The sequence below is a fragment of the Varroa jacobsoni genome, unplaced genomic scaffold (genome assembly GCF_002532875.2).
Source record: "Varroa jacobsoni isolate VJ856 unplaced genomic scaffold, vjacob_1.0 scaffold_227, whole genome shotgun sequence".
In the NCBI taxonomy this organism is placed as follows: Eukaryota; Metazoa; Arthropoda; class Arachnida; order Mesostigmata; family Varroidae; genus Varroa; species Varroa jacobsoni.
The window spans coordinates 173,030-187,026 of NW_019213129.1; the positions used below are offsets into that span (position 1 = coordinate 173,030).

Genomic DNA, 13,997 nt, shown 5'->3' on the forward strand with positions numbered 1-13,997 from the left:
GTTGAGGAGCCGCATTTTCAATGGCCTAAATACTGGAACATATCGGGGTTTTATCTTGTTTGAAAAGTGAGAATGAACTGCAGTGATATGCGAACTGTTTTTAAGGAAAAGTTGACCACCACTAAAGCTTACGAAATTACTGTGGAAACTCATAATTCTCGTATCAAAGATCATTCATGATCCATAATCGGGATTGTCCGAAATGTGACGTACGTGTGCACAATATAATTGAGTTTTGATATCGAACTATGATACTGTCGTCACAATTTATTACGAACATCTTGGCATAGTAATATTTAGAATACGGCATGTTATTTTAGCTTGCATGAAGGTGCTTGAAAGTTCGATGCGCTGCTCATTTAAATAAAATAAATGTAATAAAGTGATGCTATTTTTTCGACAGGCCTGAAACATATGCATATATGTGAAATATGGGCTCTGGACCCTTCTGTCTAGTAAAAATCGTTTTCTTTTATATTTTCTTCGTAATTGAATTAGTCGTCGTTATTTAGACGTACGGTACCATGTACAATGGCTCATACAGTCCTCAAAGTAGTCATGTAATATTACTATATACAGTGATTTCTACAAAACACACTTTGCTTCCAGTTAATCTCAGAAAACTAAGCGTGGTGTACTCCGAACTACGGTTAAAACATGAGCTATTGCTTTTTATGGCCCGACTTGCATTCTGTATAATGAAAAATTCTTGATTGGTGCCAATAGCCCAGTCTGATTCAAATTGACTAAATTACGCACTCTTTTGCATTTTAACAGCATTGACTATTTGATGGTATTCTTTTGTAAAATGAGCATCCTTTAATTACAGCAAAACAATGTAGCCCACATATGCCTTCCACACACACATAGAGAGCGCCGCCATCCCCGTTATACCTCCTAAACAAAACAATTACATTGTTCACAGCAACGTAACATAATGGCCTAATTACTTTTAAATTGATGGTCCAAATGAATCATATGCAGCATAGTCGTGAAACCTTTTCCACAAAAGTGGACCGCATGATCACCACAGCAACCGTGATTATACACCTAAACGCCAACAATCGCTAGCATCGTTACTAGTTCCTTTTTAGATTGACATCTAAGACAGATGTTAGGTAATATATGATACACAAATACTCTACAATTGTAGAAATAAAATCACGTATTCAACTAAGATAATCTTGAATGAACTTTCAAAAAAACTTGTAACCATTGGTTATAAGACAATCCTCATCCTTTAATCACATATTTTTTTGTTAGCCCATTTTATACCCCAAACTACTTCACTAATTTTCGCCTTGAGGCCTCTCTTCAAAGCACGATCTGAGCCCTGAGATGCACGGCCCCTAGCTTTTAGCCATGCAACCTCCATTTGCGTCCCCCTGGCTTTGTTTCGATTTTATTCGTTGTTTTTCTTATTTTTATTTATGCGCCTAAGTTAAATTAGCTACTTCTGCCGAATTCAGCTGCTACACGTCATGGTCCGGCATGGTCTAGTGGCTAGGATACGCGGCTCTCACCCGCGAGGCCCGGGTTCGATTCCCGGTGTCGGAAACGTTTTGCTGACTCGAAAATAGTAATCAGATGCCGACATAAAACCCTTGCTGCTCGTGTGTGGTATACAACTACTTCCCTTTTTCAACTCTACTCTCCCTTCAACTTCTACTTTTTTATAATTACATATTTAGAATCTGCACTTTCTAGTTTGGTGTAGAACTCGTCGCTGGGCGGTCACATGCTCAACGTGTCAGTAATGAGCTGGTGCTACTCGAGTTCTCTTCGAGGTAATCGTTTTCAGTTGTGAATGCGCGCTCCACACGTGAAACGTTACAGTCCAAAAGGGGCATCAACAGGATTTAAGTAACTTCATACAAAAGAACCAATCGTTGTAACATCTACAAACGAATATGTCTGAATTTCGGCTCTTCTGTGACTTTTCATTTCAGAGCAATGATTACAAAATTCATTAATACAAATCATACTTTGCAACAACATACCCTAATATACGTGGGGAATATCTTTCGAAATTAAATTATATTCAGCGTATAAAGCACCATTTTCGACAATTATCAAAAAGCAGAAATAAACTCGGTCAAAACTGTTACATTATAGGAATTTTATATATAAAACAAGACACGCGAAGGGAGTAAGAAGTAACTCGATATATATTTATATATATTAATATATGATATGTATACATATGTATTGATAGAACTATTTTAGCTAAAAAGACTTGTATCCATCATTTGTCGCAAATGCTGGCACGTCGATGTTAGGATGGTTGTGTTAAAAGTGTTACGGGCAATGCAGTTTAGCTTTCCCGAATGATGAGCCTTTTTACTGTGTAGACTAAAGACTTCGTATCAGGATTCAGACACAGCGTAAACCGGCCATTGCACAAGGCAGTAATTCTTTTTCTCCTTCACTCCCATCACTTCGGTGACCTACCATAATACAGGAATTGATCCATATTCATTATCATACTCATCAGCTAGTCTTTCAATGTCTGGGGTTTCATTGATGCAATTTCTACACACAACTAAGTCTATGCTACATAATACGCACGTGTCATCTCAATCTTTACATGCGCACATGCATAGGAATATATGAGTTGGTAAAATTATGAACTGTTTGCTTAAGCTATTGGAATGGTAACGAATTTCTCCAGCCAGAGATAATCATTAAGCGGGGAACGCACGTCACCTCATGCGCGGGTTTAACCATTCGCGTTATTTGGTCACCGCTCACTGCGAGTGACACCGTTCCTCGCAGATCCATGTCCACGAAGGGCAACGTCAACCACAGTAACGTTAACAGTAGCAGCACAAGAACTATAGTTTACATTATAGCTTGGTGCTGTGAGCTGCTGCCCACCCTACAGCAACAGCAGCGGTGGCAAGGCGCTACAGAGGGTTAATGGCCCCAGTCAACAGAGCGGCAGCCACGGCTCCGACCCGAACGAACGGCTTTGGTGGGGTGTCGCTCGAGCTACATCAATGATGACTCCCCAATTCTTTGCTTTGTGCTTGCCTACCGTTTCAGATTGCCTGTTTGCCTACATGGAAGATATTGTAACAACCCCCACAACTATCATTATTCCTGCTGCAGCTGTCGCCATGACTCCACGATGAGTGTGGCTAGATGTCGATGATCCACAACGTCGTGGAGCGTTGCTTACTCACTCGCCTGGTCTTATCCGCGCGAACGAAATCAACCAACGAACCGGCCGACCGATAGCCACCGTGGCGTCATAGACAATCCTAGTGCCTGACTCTTGGCCGGGCGTTCGTAGCCCTGGCCACTGGTGGCACTGCCCTGCGAAAACTGCGCAACAACTGAGCAGACAGTAATCGTCTGGAAGCGAACGACCGCTGCCAGTTATTGGACGGCGCTGCTGGTGGAAACGGAAAACAATGACAGACGTACGAGTAACAGCACGGCATAACGGAGGGACAGATGGAGCGTCAGTGGTCGAAATTCGCGCGCGGGCCATCGACCAGATAAACTCTTCCACTGTTTAACCAAATGCTTTTGTGATAGTTGTGCTGTCCTTGTCTTAAACGTCGGCAGGGTAGAATCAGAATTTGACTGTTAGGCCACCTAGTAACAAAAAGAAATGGCGCTTTAGGGACGACAACCATAGGATGGATCATGTAATATAGATTTAGTAATATTAGTTCAAACGGAACTGAATGTAATGATGTTGTATACGTACGATCTTTTATAGAGGCTTGTAATCGTCGCATAATCAAAACAGTCGCTTTTCAACCGCTATTATAATTAAATATTCTGGATTTTAGAAATATTCATGTGCAGGCTAATTAATCGTTGACACGCTTAAAACAGTGACAGGGAAGTCCTTCGATATTTGCGTTGTTAACGCACTCAGTATGTCTCTTTTTTCATCTTCCTAGTAAAGCTGCTAAGCCTAGAAGTTTCTCCAAAATAGGGCCAAAGAGCGATGGTGCAATGCAGGTGTGTCTACGTCTTTATTAATCTAAGCGACGCGTGAGATGATTCATGTTCGACACTTAGCGCGGATACACTCTGTTTTGCGCTGCGAGCCAGCGAGCTGAAGCAATGCTGAATAGCAGCACTAGATGTAACATTTTCAGTTGTCAAAAGTGTTTTGGAAATAACTTATCACTAAATGCAAAAAGTCATCATATTAATTGGAGATAATGTTAAAAGAACGCGCACAATAGGCGCACATTTCATTTTAGTATTGACGTATTTGTACAATATTAGCGCACAGATGGTGCACAAGTTTTGGAGAAGAACAGATGCAGGGGGACTAGAACAGGACACAGAAAAAGACAAAGTCCCAGCAATATTTTGCTAAATAACCGCAAGCGGAGAACCGCACGTACTTGGATATCGATAGAATTAAAGGACGCACTTGCCGTTCCCATTGGAGGCCCAGTCGAAGAAAGGGCCCTGCCCGGGAAAAGCAAAATCGCATTTTGCTAGGAACAACTAAGGGCCAACCACCAAATAACCGCACCCTAACCTTAACTTTGAAGGACACGGGCTTTTCAACCGATTACGATACTTTTCAAGTAGAACATATAACATATACAATGATATTCTGAGCATGCTCCTTCACGATTAAAAAACCTTTGTGCGTAGGTCACGGAAAAGAATTGGTTAGTCCAACGTTCTAGTTATACCTGTGATCCGGCTCGTATTAATGTTGCATGTTTTGTTGTTAATTTCATAAATTTTGTTTACTGTGACAAACTCGTAGTAGAAAAATGGTTCGTAGTCTGACCGATATTGTTTCAAAATATAGCAAGAACTAGTAAAGATTAAGGTATTAAGTCACCAAAAAATGTATACATATTTACAGAATCTTCTCAAACAATTTTTTTAACTAAGTAAAGCAAATAACCGTAACATTTGTCGTATCGTACGCATAGGATTCGCCTGCTGTAGTCCTGAAGTAAGCCACTCGCAGTAATCGATTTGTCCGTGAAAATTAACAGTATCCACATAGACGGCTGATTTTGACATTTATCTACAAGAAGAGCAGCACTACATTCGATTGAGTTCGTTTCATCGACAATCACTCTCTCATGCCCCCTGGAGTCATTTACGAATCATTCAACTGCTGTTTGATTACTGTGATGATAAGATTCAGTATATTCCTCAAGCCATCATCTTCAAGCCAAGTACAAGTTCAGATCGATGCGGGTGACAACTATTTGCAAACCGCTGATTATTAACTGAATGCTGATGTAAACGGCTAACACTTAAAAGTTTACTCGCGTCTTGCCTAACTTCAAGTCCTAAAAGACACTAGAAGTAACAATACGCCAAGTTAGTCTCTCGTTTCATAGTTATAATCATTATTGGCATTTTTACAGACTGAAAAAATTGACTGTGTTGTTGATACCCCTACTCTGTAATAAGTGCTTGTCATCCGTTTCTTATTGTTACATTATTTTTTTATTTTCTTTGGATTTAATTGCTGTTGTTGTGTGTGGTGCCAAAATCGCTGTCAACGTTCATAACGCTGGCATTGTTTGCAACGCCATCAGTGTAGCGTCGCGACTATCATGTGGTGAATGTCGTGATAGCACATGATGCATTAACGTAGTGGGATACAACGGCTTGATAAAGCTCTCGGATCATTCGCGCGCGCGATCCTGCTCGAAGCGCTCTGAAGCTCCCGAAGTCTTGCTTGGTACCCGGCTCGCCCGCCTTTCCCTCTACGGAATATACGTGCGAATGGCTTCTACATGAGGTCATTGACTTCGACAAAGTCGCCAAAGCGAGAGATGGTCCCCGGTTGAACCACAAACGGGCGCTACGGAAGAATTCTGTGCCGGCAATTCTGGCGGGGCAACGGCAGCCTCAGCAGAAACAGCAGTGGTTGCGTGCTGGGCATCTCTATCCGTCCGAACGACTTAATCGCGACTACCTTTAACTCTGTCTCCTTCTCTGTCTATCTAACATTTACTGTTACACTGTTACGTGAATTCATCTCTTGCGTATTTTGCCGCAAACATATTTGTGTGACGCTATGACGATGGAGTTACATGTCGCTCGTCTCCCGAGGCTTAACATGGCCTCTCTGATCGGTTTGCAGTACGCGATCACAGCGTTTTTGACATTACAACGATCATAAATGGCCATAAGCACCACCGTCGCTGGCAGTTGGTATTGAATTCGTTAGATCGAATGAGCATATGCTCTGCGAGGCCACCTCAATAGAATCAAACCGAGCAGGGGGCAGCTCCAAGAGAAAAGCCACCGTTTCATATTTCCGTGCTAACGAACCGGTGGTGGCTGTCTGCTGCTGCTACTTCTACCACTGCTGTTGTTCTTTAGTATATCGCCGAAGTCGAGAGGACGAAGCCAGCATCGATCAATTCTAGGCAACGGTCAAGAGAACAGATCGTTTAAAGTCACCAGGATTACGACTGATGATGTGAACTTCGTCACCTTTCTTAAATCCATCATTATAAAGTCAGGAGAGATTGGGAGCAATTTTTCTATGGCCAGCACAAGGTTGGACGAAATCGTTACATTTTATAAAATTAACTCGAATGGTCAACCTGGCTTGACGTACATAATTCCAAAAAAATTCAAACGGCTCAGAAAAAATCACTTGAAGTTTTGAACAAAAAACTGCTAGCGGTAGTCGGTAGGGCGGATACCGTAGGATATAACTAGAAAAACTGATACCATATTGTAGAGTGCAAATAGCAACATTTTAAAAAGGAAGCTTTGCATACACACTACTGCAGTTTCCTATTAATTGCGTAGATAGCCAAATGTTATTAAACCACTTAATTGTATTATCAAAAGAGAGCTAGAGATGAAAGAGGGTCTCATGTCTGTTTCATCTACGTAAGAAAGATGGTAAGTGTGCGATTGAGATAGAATTATGTGGCATTGTTTTGCATAACTTATATGCTCGGTATGCATAATTATTTGCCCGTCATGGACTACCCGAAACTTTGGGTAGCCTTGATTTACTCTATACTTCCAGTAAGTGTTTACCATTGAGTACGTACAAATAACTCTCTCATAATATTTGAGACGTTCGTGCAGTCAGTAAACAATTTCTAGTAAATTAGTTAGCACACCGAATCCTTTGTGCATATATATCTATATAGTTTGCGAGGTTTTTAATAGGCCAATACGATTATATAGAAATAATTATTTTCATCATGTCTTTTAGTAAATGATAAACAAGTTCTCATATGGTATAACATAATGAATTATTTGTATAAAAAAGTTATGAACGGCCATCTCCACCATTTGCGTGTTGATTGCACCAAATGTTTACTGTTTCGTATCCTGGCCATTTATTTTTAGCTCGCTAACGGTGTCCACCTCTGTCGCATATCTGAGTGTAGGCAGGCCTGTGCTCGATAATAGTGAGCTGACGTTGACCTTCTCTATGACTGCGATTGAACTGAATCCTGTTCTATTTTTCATATATCAAGTCACAACCCTCTTGTACGTGAGTTTGGCATCATTGTTTTCACTGTTATTGTTGTAGTTGCCCTACACCCGTCTAACAGTCGACAAGGTCATCATGAGGGAGCTAACAATAACGTGCGGGGAACACCTTCTTCCCATGCCATATGTACTCGTTGCCCCACCTGGCTTGACTCTGTGCCGGGAGTTATCGACAGCAAAAACGCTCAAGAGTGCCAGGCAGCGATAGTATTCTACAGTGCTGCTGTTGTTAACGCCGCCAGGTTTCGGATCACCGGTATCGGTTCTGTCCGAAAAAAAGAACAACAATAAGCAGCAAAAGGCAAAAGAGTGTCTGCTTTTCAGCGACCGTAGTAGCGTCGCCGGTCCCAGTGTCATACATGATGGGCTGGTAGTACCCGAGATAGGTGCGCAGTCGTGCGGTGATACACTCAGACATTTTTCAGTCTGACGTTTGGAGCACTACTACCGTCGGGAATAGGGAAGAATGCCTGCTACGTTTTGTGAAGCGTGGGCACTCCGCCTATGTACAGGTGAAGTGGAAATTGAAACAGTGTCAGTCGTTTCTGGCGCTTTGCCGAGGCGCCTCCGGATCAGCCTCTCCGGGTCGATGCACTACACTGCTTGTGATGGGTTAAGGGCAGCAAGGCAGTCAGCTATGGAGTCCGGCAGCCACCAAAATACACTGTGAAGCCGCAAACACTAACCTAGCGCTCGAGGCGAGATAAAGGAGGAAGAGAGATAAACAGAGCCGGTGATAAAAGAGCTTCGTGCGCATCCACTCTGCACAGAGAATCCATCTATCGGCTTCGACTGCATGAGTCAGGCCACATGCTAACTTCGTCTTTTCTTTTTTATGTTTAATCTTCATAGCGTTAACTCACGATATAGACTAAGCGACATGTAGCGAACGATAATGCAATCATAGAAGCGCGATAGACAGATAGTAAGTCGGACTTAGTTCCACTTCTTGCCAACGGCAAATTGTTGAATGAGTCATTTGCGACTAAGCATGGAACTTGAGTGCTGTCTTGAACTTGGATAATAATAATTGCAAAAGGTTCCGTTTCATCGTTCAGACAACTCCGAGATAACTCAGTACTAGTGCTTTCCTGTTTCTCCTGAGTAGGCTGTACGACAGCGTCGGTGTGATTTTTTGCGTGGTCACCAGAATCGACAATAAACAATGCTAAATGGGTAATTGATGTGACGAAGCGCGCTGATGTGACGCGCACCCCATGACACAGTTCCTTCGGAGACAGTGACCGTTTCATGTTTTTGTAATAAGCGACAAAACTGCCACAGAAAAAAAGAGACACATTAAACTGGTCCACATAAAATAGTTGTCAAGACAGTCCCTCAGGTATTTTACTAATAAAGTATTTTGTGTTATCTACGAGTTGTACATCGAAAAAGGATCGGCCGTTAAGATTCACAACGATAGGAGAACAGTTGACGATCAAACAAGTGTCATTTTAGATGCTTACTCCCGGATTACATGTACGCATTGCTTATAATAATTCTGTATTATCACGATAAGCTACGTGATAAGCGCGTTAAATAAAATTGATTGATCTATATTACATTCGTTCACCACACAAAGACCGATCCCGTTGACCAGCTTGTTCTGGCGAGTACCAGATCGAACGGATAATGGATCTGAATACCCTATTTACAAGCGTGTCCGAAGAAAGAATTAAGTCTGTTTGAAGATGAGGTGTAGAAACATCACCTATATTGATACTCTTAATTATTATTATTGTTAGTAGTGCAGCAAGTCGTTTGGATTATAATACTTGTCATTATCGTCCAAGCTTTTCCAGGCTTTATTTTTTTCTGGCTAGGCGATAAACTGTTACGCTAGCACAGCCAGCACTGCCATTACTGTGAGGGGCGTCATTGTCAGGCACACAGTAACCGATGTCACGTAGTGGCTGTTCCTAATATAGAGAGGCAACAAAGCTAGCACATAGCAGGCAACGGGAGAAATATTTTTTTCAAATCGGGCCCCAAACTATCGTAGTAGGGTAGCTCGTTAACCGATGCTATATTGAAAACGTGTCACTATTTGAAACGCGCAGAGAAGACGCCCGTGGTGTGGCGTGGAGAACCCGCGTGAGGAATTGTCCGCGCGCGACGAAGCTGTCTACCCGACCACGCTAGCGAATGCTGTTGGAGTTGGTTGAACAGCAGCAAGAGCTGTGCAGTTGGTGTGGGAACTTGCAATACTGGGGGTATTCGGGTAACCAGAGGCAATAAGGAACTTCTGGTTGTTTCTGCTTTTCTGATTTCTTTTTTCTGAGAAACACGACAGTGGTAACTATAAGCGCCTCGAAATGAGATGTGAAGGAGGATTGGCCCCTCTTACGTTGCTCAACAACGAGTACCAGGGGATGCTCCTATAAAAAATCTAGTTATAGCCAACTTTAACGAACTTATTGTAGATATTCGATCTTGCTCAGGGAGGAGTTGTTATCTAGTTTGATGAGTGAGTCAATTGCAACAAATTCTTAGCGAAAATATTCAAAGTGAATGGCGGAGAGACTGCTTTACGGTGTTAATGCTTTGTATCGTAACTCCTACGAGGGGAACACGATGAACACATGATAAATCGATAGAATTGACCGTTCTCGTGGCAGGTGACTCGTTGCTGTCATGCGCAAGCAACCATTTAGTATTGGATGTTCGAATATTGCTTGTGTATATTACTTAAAAGATAAACGAAAAATGGATAGTATTATACCGAACAGGCATTATTTTGCATGGAAACATTTTACTTCATTATATAGAAGCGATTGCATATGAAAGGGAAGTTCCGGGCGGTCCTATATATGAAAACTAGATGATAGAATAACATCGCCTGACCGTTTTTTCTTCTTAAAATCAACAATAAACACAATCATATAACGCTCTGTTAATAAAAAAGAAAAAAAACAAAAAAGAAACACTACACAATCTGTCATTTTGTTAATTACGGACAAATAATACATCGTCACGATGCGTCAGCAACTTCGTAAGTACCATCATTGCGTACGGTCTCTTGCCCAACTGTCAATACCATTAATTATAAAAGACAATTTCTGTTTAATCATATATGATCTTTAGTTGTATCTGTAATGCGTCGGTTTCGTAGACTGGTTCATAAATAATAAATCTAAGGATTAAGGGCCTTTCACATGCACACAGAATACCCGAACTACACTCATGCGGATGCGTGCGTATGTACCTTCTTTCAGACAGACACAGAACAAGTGATTTCTTTACTCCGCTACGACGACGAGAGAGCCACTTTTCCATATATGTTTAGTCGCTTGCCTAACTAGCTTGCAATCAAACAATACTCGAACGTCATCGGCCTGTTAGTTGCCAAGTTAGACATTCGGTCACAAGGATAACTTAACGATATAATATTGGTTAGCGGTAATACACGAGTAGCACCGTCGTCTTTTCTTTGTGCTGGCTCTTTATTATTGTCTGTTCGCTCCTCTCGTTGATCATCGACATCAACAATATTATCATGGTCATATCGATTCCGAACTGAGGCCATTGCCAATGAGAAGGGTGCTGGCAGTTCATCAGAGACGAACGAGGACGACCGATTTCAACAGCGGAGTCAGCAGCAATGGCAGCCACAGCAGTAGATCATGCATCCGCAGTAATGGCACCAATAACAGCAGCAGAGGGACAGCAGTGACTGTAATGACCGCATTTGTATATATTTACCGCGAGGCCCCCGAACCACCAATAGCGCTAACTTAAAGCGACTAGCAGGCCAAGCGCTCGACGTCGGCCACTACAGGGCCGAAGGCTTAACCAACGAATACTGTTTTGATCACCGATTAAATTGCTACCGATAGCATTCGTGCTGCAGCTTTTTCTGCTGCTGCTATCTACCCAAACCCCTGTGTATCGTAGCATGTACATAGCCACAGACACACGCACACACCCAAATCTGATCGGTTGGTAAGCCTTTGCGATTGCTTTACCGCAGCTATGTCCACTAGCAGTCGTAGCTGCTTGTTTGTCACTGCCCCTACAGATCACAGCGGGCTATACACACAAACTCATAGTCATAAGCCAAAGTAAGCTCTGAACGCAAGAACATCGAACCAACAGTTATTCTCATTCAACATTAAGCACAGTGCCGCCTACGCTTACAGAGGCCATTCAGAAGAGTTGTTCCTGGTTCGCTTCCTTGCTTCAGTTTTCTTGGTCTTCTCTTCGACCTTCTTCTCGTGGTGCGCGATGCGGACCACAAGGGCCGTCTGAGATCGGGTTTAACTGCCGACAACAACAACAACAACAACAACGACTACGACGACGACAACAACAACTGGGATATTGAAAGCGACGCCTGCACTCAAAGTAGTTGTAGTTATTGAAGTAGCAGTAACTGTAGTAGGGTATCAACTGGCTGTTTTTCGCGCGCGTCAACGGAAGAGTAGTCAGTGGTACAGAAAGAGAGCAAGCGAGCGAACTAACGAGACGACGGCCAGAGAATGAACAGACAAACCCACAAGCAAAGCGACCACATAGAAGCCACGGAAGACAGATCCATCGTCGTATCGGGTTCACTGTGCGAAGGTTCTAGCAGTTCGCGTTGTTTCTAGCTTTCTGTTTTCCTCTTCGTGTTTGCCTGTTTGTGGGCCTTGCTGATCCCGGTCCTTGGCCCCACTTCGCGCCAACGAAAAGATTTGTTACAAGCGGCAGAGAGCGGTTGTTTCAATGTGCTTTTTTGTCGACGACAGCTTTCTTCCTGCTCTATACTCCCCATGTCGAGTTTGCAGTGGGCCTGGATATGCAAGCGACAGATATCCGTTCTTTGAGTATAGGTTGTATATATTACAAGCAAGGCAAATGTCCAACGGTAGGAAACGACCTTTTCCAAGCGCTGTCTCCACTTTTACGGATGAAATATACTGGACGCAGCTGGACATGTTGGCCGCGCGGGCAGAATGTAGCCTAGTTATATATATATATATATATATATATATATATATATATATAGCCTAAACGGCTAGAATATTTTGCAGATACTTGTGCGATCTCCAGCATCGACGCTCTTATTCTGCTTGCTCCCCCGCCCCCATCGGCACCCTGATCTGAATCTGTGGTTCCATTTCAATCTTAGCGAATGACCACGGGTCTACATGGGCTGGATTTCCTTCAGCTCGTTTCCGCTAAACACTGCGACTGTAAAGAAAACAAAATGTATTGTCGTCTTAATAGTTTACCATTGGAGCAACACAGGCGATCGTCTAGCTATTGTAGTCGATCCCACTTGCTATAAACGTCACGCTAACCAAGGCTTTATTTCCGGCTGACAGGACTAGTGAACACCGTTGCGGCATATATCGCGCTCGTATAATATCCAATATGCAGAAAGTGTTTTTCATTTTTGAACATGCTACGATACAAGACGAACTGTATCAGATACACTTACTGTGCCTCAGCAGCAGCGGCGACGCTAATTTCCTGTATTAATTGTCGTCAAGGTATATATTACTCAGGTGAATTAGGTATAATTTGTTAAAGTTGTTAGAATGACATCATATTTTACCTCACTGTCATATAATTGATCGTCAAGTAGCGCGGCGACGTCGAGTAGATTCATTGCTCGCGCTCAATCACCGTAACGCTGAACTTTATAAATAAAATGGATTGTAGCCGCAGTATACGGCATAGCTATAATAAGATCAAGAGAGTTATCAATGCATTATCAGTGCGCAAAAAGGCAGTCTCAACATAGCGAAAAGAGCCATTGTTTGAAGTCGCCATCTTAAAGTATAAGATAAATGATCTATCGAAAAGTGTAAACTTTCCCTTGGCAGTATCCCTCCTTCGTACGGTTCTCCTTTCATTTCTATGTCTGACTATCGAAACAGAATAACTACGCTTCTGATACGACCTGTATTTTTCGCTCATAGATCTGTCCTACTTCTTGAGTAGGGCTGCGGCCACTATATGAGAAGCCATCATGCTATGCTTATGAGCGACTCGCCACTGTTGGAAACACTAGCCAAAGACCCCTCGTCATGTTCAAACTTTACTCACTGGATCTCTGGCGATGGGCAGGTCGATATGTATGATAGTGTTTGCACGTAGAAAAATTTTGCTCAGGTAGCAGATATTGCCAAAAAATTCGAATGTCATTGATATCTGACAGAAAAAGTCACACCGTCCGTTTTTGCAGGCTGCAATACTGTCAAACAGTCTCGGTGTTCATTAACCTATATGATCAGCGTCAAGGCGTGCTGGCGTTCCAACTTAGACGAGCGTCCATGCGACAAACAGTCATTGCTATTTCGAAAGTACGATACTGACTGCGACAAACAGTCATTGTTATTTCGAAAGTACGATACTGACTGCAACAAAATACGTTAAGCCCATTACCTTTGCACAGATGGCTGGGTTTTACATGAAACTCTTTTTAGTACCATCAGAAGTTACTAGCACGTACATAGTATATTTATTACCATATAGAAAAGAAATTTAGAGTAATATTCATACACAGCCAATAGCGATAACTAAAACCGTTGTTA

General features: G+C 42.4%; 1 long non-coding RNA gene and 1 other non-coding gene across 2 annotated transcripts in view; one reads left to right on the top strand and one right to left on the bottom strand.

Moving 5' to 3' along the window:
* Positions 1 to 1,485: 1,485 nt before the first annotated feature.
* TRNAE-CUC (transfer RNA glutamic acid (anticodon CUC)) lies at positions 1,486 to 1,557 on the top strand. Its single transcript has one exon. It is a non-coding gene; the product is annotated as a tRNA-Glu (tRNA).
* A 589-nt stretch (positions 1,558 to 2,146) lies between these two features.
* Positions 2,147 to 13,997, bottom strand: part of LOC147753792 (uncharacterized) — a 29,816-nt gene continuing 17,965 nt past the window's right edge. Inside the window, exon 2 of the long non-coding RNA XR_015316088.1 lies at positions 2,147 to 3,603. This is a non-coding gene — a long non-coding RNA (uncharacterized LOC147753792). The remainder of the gene's footprint in view (positions 3,604 to 13,997) is intronic.